We start from the raw sequence: 7186 nt of genomic DNA, 5'->3' as shown, positions 1-7186 counted from the left end.
CCATTAGGTGCAAACAACGTGTGCGCAAATAATTTTAGAATCCACTAAATCACAGCTGGGCAGTGAACTCATTATTAGTATCACGTTAGTGAGTGAAGAAACTTCATTGCAGATCAGGCGAGCACGCGAACTTGTCGCGCACCCGGCTAGTCCCATTTCGGGAGCGGCAGGTCTAGCCCATTGGCCCGGACAGCGAGGCACGCCGGACAGCGAAGATTTGCTTGTCTAGAGCGGGGCTACGCAGAAGCGAGTCCCATTTCTCTTAGATAAACTTGGGGTATGTCGATCCGTACTCCCAGAGCCTGTGTGCTAGAGTGGAGGTCTGCCCGCAGGACCAGCAGGCGTCGTCGTGATATACGTCGGGGTAAGCCTCGTGTAGAACGGACAGACAGAGGTATGTGCTGGACTGTAGAAGTCTAAACAGTACGGCTTGCGCCCTATTAAACTTGGAGTCAGGAGGTGGAAAGACCCTTGCAGACATGTAGAAGAATTTAATAACCCCGTTGTGAGTAGCGGGAGCGTCCCTGTGACCGCAGGGAGGAAGGGAGTCGGCGCTCCTTACAGAAAAAGCGCGGTCGGTGAGGTCACACGCATCCTCGTGAGCAGACTCAGTGAGGTTCGAGGTAGCACCCACGGCTGACCCTACATGGGCGAGAAACCCGTGAATAAAATGAGGTGTGAGAGCATATTGGCTCTAGCCTCTAAGAAGACGTGCATCTTGCTTGGGCACGCCACCCTTCTGAAAAGCCCTAACTGCCGTTTCGGAAACGCTATAGATCTCGGACCCACGACCACCTAGCAGGGCGAGGGCGATGACGGCTTGATCGCTGACCCCGGGCTGTTAAGTGCGAATCAAGGCGCTATCGGAAATCTTGCCGCTGGAGTCGACCACAACGACGGCAAAGGTCTTCCCATCGCTGTACTCCGCGGCGTGGAAGAAGCTTGCTGTAATGTATTGTTCCTTGATGTATTTGAGGATCGCTACTGCTCTGGCCTTGCGTCTGCCCTCGTTCTGGACGGGATGGACGTTTCGGGGCGCAGGAGCCACTTATAACTACTCTTGAATGCGCGTAGGGATCGGGGTACTGACCATCTGGAATCTTGCAGGGTGGTAGCCGAACTCTTTGAGGACCCGTTTAACTGCCGCTGTGGTGTTCAGGCGAGAGAGTTGCGCGCGTTCTTGGACTTCGTCAATCTCCTCGGAGGTGTTATGTACCCTCAACTTGAGGAGATCCTCGGTATGGCTCCTGATGGGTAGCACGAGAGCCTTCTTGACTGCTTTGCGGATGAGAGTTGTTTCGTTCACGCCGTTGAATTCGACAAACGTGCCCAAGACCCTAATAACGTCGAGCCTGGGTATCATCCCCCCTTCAAAAGTTCAAAGACTGATGCTGCTTTCGGAGACTCGCTTCCAATCGTTGAGTCTTCTTCCCTTCTATTTTCTGTAAAGCAGAAGCTCCGCCTTGGCGGCGGAGCATCGAAGTTCGGTGGGGCAGAGATACTCCTCGATTACGTCGATCGCCTCCTGCATGGCTTCTTCGACTCAGCCGTCGCAGCAACCGCCGCACCAGATGGTGATGTCGTAGGCGTAGATGGTGTGCTTGACGCCCTCGATGCGTTCGAAACTCTCGGAAAGACCAAGACTACAGATGTTAAACAATGTGGGGGTGATGACGGCACCCTGAGGAATGCCCCACCCTCAGAGGGGCACATCTTCGGAGCGGAAGTCTCCATTGCGAAGCTTGGCCTTGCTGTCCGTTAGAAAAGAACTGATGTAGCTGTGGAATATGAAACCGAGAGCCAGATCTTTAATTGTCTTGACAATAAGGGTGTGGAGCACGTTGCCGGAACCCTTCCCGAGGTCCAGACCGAGCAGAGCCTTGACGTCTCTGGAATGGCCATCCGAAATCTGATGTTTGGTTGGTTTCATGGCATGCTGCGTCGAGAGTCCGGCGCGGAAGCTGATCATGCTGTACGTGTAAACCTCGTTGTCTTCGAGGGTTACCCGTTGGGCCTGCTGAGGATCATGCGCTCCATGACCTTGCCGACGCAGGAGGTTAGAGAAATTGGTCTGAGGTTCTCGACGTTCAGGGCCATACCGGGCTTGGGCATTAGCACCTTGCAGGCCGTCTTCCATTCTGCAGAAACAACGCCGCTCTTCCAGAACTCGTTGATATTGTCGCTCAGAAAGACGGTCGACACGTCGTCGAGGTTTCTCAACATTCCGTTGGCGACACCATCCGGACCCGGCGCAGTCTTTCGGTTGAGTATGAAGATGGCCCATCTGATCTCGGCAACGGAAAAGCCCTCGTCCAGCTCGGGGCCAGGAGGGCCTGGTTGTGCTGGAGTTGGGTCGCCGGATCCCCATCGCGATGCATGGGCAGGTACTTCTGTATGAGTTTTAAGACGAGTTCATCGAGCCTATGAAACCTGGTGGCTTCGTGAAGGGCCCGGGTCCACTTATGCCTCTGATTTGACTTGGAGCCGCTTTCGGCGAGAAGGTGCTTCAGCATACCCCAGGATTCACCCTCGCGCATGTGTCCGTCGATGGATTCGCAGAGCTCGTCCCACTCCTATCGCCCGGCCTACCCCCACTTGGCTATCTTATAACGCTGGCTGTTGGGCGCTTGACTTAGGTGCAATGTGCTATATATGTAGGCGGGGACATCATGTGTGAAGGAATATGTATAATGACTTTGCCGGGCCAAACGCTGAGTCGGCTAGCTATGTGAAAATTTTCTCTCCACAACAGCTGCTATGGAACAATTCCTTTGAAAAAACTCTTTGCTCTTATAAATGGTAGATTCGTAGGTTCATTGGGTAGAAGCCTCATCCATGGACTCATTTCGTTTTACTTGTTTCACAGTGACATTAAATAAAAATAAAGAAAAAACATTGTTCCTAGCTAACTCAAGTAACGGGCTCCAATCAATTCACAATATTAGATTGCGGTTTTCATTTAAATAGGGTTGAACAACGCGTAATAGCAATGACACTATGAGCCACGCTGTTGCACAAGGTTTCCAAATAATTTTCACTACTCGAAGTTTTTAAACTGCGTCTAAATCTGAATACACGAGCTTTCACCTTTTTTTTTTCATGTCGTCATTGGTATGCGGCCACCATGGCCTAAAATTGAAGCTCCAACGTCCTTCTGGACAGCAGGTTGTGTCTCCGCGTCTGGTCTGTGATATTATGCTTCCTCGATTTCGGAACTTAACGTAGATATTAATCAGAAGCAACTATAACCAGCAGAAAATAAAAGGGGGCAATTTATCAGTGGGAACTTCCAATGAAACATCAGTGTGTCTACAATGAACACCACTTTAAGATAAATTTCAGCGGCCTCTATCAGCAAGACCACCCATCTCTGTTTCCTAACACCTTTGACCATGACTGCCAGCGCATATGACCTGCAGTAGCGTGCAGAAGCATCTACGTGCACTGCAGCACAGCCACGCCCTGAACTTTGGAAAAGTGGGCTTAATATTAATAGGATTTGCAAAAGTTCCTGGAATAGATAAATGTTTGGGCACCAGGTTGTCACAGTGCGTCTATCCTGTACTGCAATTATTTAGTGCTACGACAGGTGTCACGTCAGGGTCCAACTTCCGGCTCTTCGGCGAAGCACTACCGCTGGCAATGAGGAGAGAGGTCTGAGGAGCGTAACTTCTGCGCGGAACAGAAAAATGTTGAGAGCAAGATATAGGTAAGTGTTTACCGCCGTAGTCTGCAACCTTTGCTACAAGAAAGTTGCAGTTTCGCTCAAAAGGCCAAGCATCGATTGTGATAGCAAATTAGAGGATAGCTATGCCAAATAAGGATAGTAGAGGTAGTACGTATAAACTTGTAAGCACAGGCATATTGTACTCGCAGAAAACATTTTGTTGCTATGAAGGGAAAACTACGGGCAAGTGGCTGCTGCTTATGTGTTACCACGGCAAGTATTCCGGCAGCGTTTGACAGTACTTTTGGTGGCACGGAACAGTCGCTGAATTGACGCACGTGCGATGGCTTCGTGTCTTGCCAGACGTGGAAGGAGAAAAGCTGCAAAATAAATAAACCTTTACACTCATTGGTGCGTTTTCATTTCACTGTTGCGAATAAGGAATTTATGTTTGTCTTCCCCAGCTCAAAATAACGTGTATTAAAAGGAGGGATTCTTTTTAGAAGCACTCTCAGTTGATGAGAGCAGCATTCCGGGTAAGTTGGTAGTCCATTGCTTAAATGATATTGCGCGACAAATAAAAAACGACACGGACGTGAGAGAAGACGCCACACCAAGCACTTGCTGTATCGTCTTCTCTCACGTCCGTGTCGTTCTTTTTGTTTTTGTCGCGCAATATCATTTAAACTCTCAGTTGACTAGGCGAGCACAGCGCTCCTCTTACCCAGGAGCGCGCGAGTGACGTGGTAAGGCGGCGACCCAGCAGGCGAGAGCGCATGCGCCAAGCCAGCGATAGCGGTGGCGCTCGGCGCGTCGAGTCACGTAATACGTTGCCAAGGCTACGGCTCACCCACAGAACACCTATATAAACGGCTCACCGGCGAACAAATGAAGGTAAAATCGCTGACGTCTTGGTGATTGCGCTTCCTCGACAAAACAGGCGGCACAGCGTTAGGCTTGAGGCGCTGCCTTTTCAATGACACCCCGAGGTTTTGCGATCGCTGGCAATGGGCGGGAAGAAGTGAGGCACGTATGTCTGATGCCATATTCAGTTTTGCCGGAGCCTTGAGAGGACGCCAGTAGGTGCGGCGATTTGCGAAAAAAATCATGAAATAATTATTTTTCACTCATTTCTTCTCTGAAAGAGTGTTGTTTTGGTCACTCTCGGTGCGATAGCTGTGATTAGAGCTGGAAATTCCGGCGACAGACTTTGTACTCTGTATCCTTTTAAAACAAAGCGCAGCATGGGCTCTGTACCCATGCCAGATGGCTATCAGGATAGAGCGACCCGACCGGGCGTGCGCGGCCGCCTGGGCCGCCCGGGATAGAAGGCCTCCCGTTCCTACCGTTCCCCCGAAACCTTAAGCGCGACGGAAGGCGGCGTGCTTCCTCCTCGCTTTCCGCCGATGCGCGCGCAGATATCGCCGCCCTCGCTGGCTATCCTCGAACGCTTTCACTCGCACATGCAGCATACGGCGCGCTAGCTCTATATCTCAGAGAGATTGGCGGTGGGCCGGTGTCTTCATGTTTTGAGTCCTGGCCGCTTCACAAGGTCGGCGCCCCTATTCCAGGGCACCGCTGAGTCTTGCTGCCTCGCAGGTGTGCTACACAATTGCCCGTTGGGCCGCGAGCTAGCTGCTGGTGAGCAGACCCTCCCATTGTTCCGCACTTGGGTTATTTACTTGATGGAATGCGAAATTACGCTTGCATTCCCACGTGATGTGGTATAACGTGGGGGTTGTTCCGCACCACGGACATGTATCCCTGTACTGGGTAGGGAACATATTGTTTAATGTGTGCAGGTTGAAGAACGTACCTGCTTGCAGTCTTCGCCAGCTTACTGCCTCATTTTGTGTGAGCGATGTGTGGGGTGGGGGGTATTTAAGTCTCCTTCCTCTGTAGTGGTTAAGTATTTCTGCATACGTCGGCTCCACCGTTAAGCGGGCCTCTAGGGTTTCCGACTGCCCTGCTCGGTGCGTGAGTTCGCGAACTAGGCGGCCCACCCTTGAGTTGCCCTCTATCCCGGTGTGTGCCGGTATCCAGAAGATCCTATGTTTTATCTTTTTGTTAGGAGGCTCTGTTTTGAAGAGGATTCTCAGTGCTTCCTTACTAACTCTGCCTTGTGTGTAGTTCCTTCATGTTGCTTTTGAGTCCGTTAGAATTATCAGAGATTTGTTCCTGCGGTAACCTTCAGCCGCCGCTAGAGCTAAGGCGACTTCCTCCCCCTCCTTTACCGTGCAGTTTCTCAGGGTCGCGCAGGTAATTGGTTCTCCCGTGTGATTTAGCACTGCTGCCGCGTCTCTAAACATTCTAGTGTTGCCGTCCCATGGGTATACGGCCGCGTCTGTGTATACTGTGTTTTCTAGTGAGGCTAGGTTTCGTTCCACGAAATCTGCTCGTGCCTGCCTTCCGGCGGCGTGGAGATTCGGGTCCATGTTTCTCGGTAGGGGGCTAACCTCCAGTGTCTGGCGAACGCTGTCTGGGATGCTAGCAGCCCGATCCTCTATTCCGTCTGTGTTATGCCCTATTCTTTTTAGGAGCTTGCGGCCGCTGGCAGTCTGCTGGAGTCTGGCGATCTGTGCAACGAGCTGCGCTTCCGCGAGTTCTTCGAAGGTGTTACTTAGGCTCATCTGTAACAGTTGATCGTTGGGCGTGTTTCTAGGCAGATGCAGCGCCGTCTTATACGCTTTCCTTAGTAGCGTTTCCGTTTGTTCTTTTTCGTGCTTGGTCATGTTGTGGTACGGGAGCGAGTACGTGACTCTGCTGACCACTAGGCTTCTGACCAGCTTGATTGTGTCTTCTTCTCTCATTCCGCTTCTTCTTTGAGACACCCTCGTTATCATTCGGCTTACTTGTTCTGTCGATTTTTTTAGTAAGCTGATTGTGTGGCTGCATGTCTTGCTTCCTTGAATCCACATGCCTAAGACGCGTATGATGCTCCTTTCAGGTATGTTTTGTCCCTCTAGTTTTACTATTCTTCCTTGGTGGGGTTTCTTCCCACTCTCAGGATTTCTGATTTTTCGGTGGAGCACGCCAGGCCCCTTTCTCAGACGTATTCTTCCACGCACTCTGCCGCTTCCTGCAATTTTTCTTGCTTCTGTCCCAGAGAGCCTCGATTGACCCAGACCGTGATGTCGTCAGCATATATTGCATGCTGGATGCCATCAATCTTGCTGAGTCTTCGAGCCACTCCGATCATTGCGATGTTGAAGAGTATTGGTGAGATCAAGGAGCCCTGCGGCGTGCCTTTGCGTGGGGTGGTAAAGACGTCACTTCGCAGATCCCCCAACCCCACCGTTGCCGTGCGCTTGGTCAGAAAGGCCCTCACGTAGTCGTGGATTCTCTTGCCGCAGTTGACGTTGTTCAGTCCTTCCATGATGGCTTCGTGGCTAACGTTGTTGAAGGCCCCTTTGATATCTAGGACCATGATAACGTTTTCGCCTGCTCTGGGTGACGTGTTTATGATTTCTTCTTTTATCTCTAGCAGGACGTCCTGTATCAACAGGTTCGCCCGGAAGC

This window comes from Dermacentor variabilis, chromosome 8 (assembly GCF_050947875.1).
Source record: "Dermacentor variabilis isolate Ectoservices chromosome 8, ASM5094787v1, whole genome shotgun sequence".
NCBI lineage: Eukaryota > Metazoa > Arthropoda > Arachnida > Ixodida > Ixodidae > Dermacentor > Dermacentor variabilis.
This window is presented reverse-complemented; position numbering follows the sequence as displayed.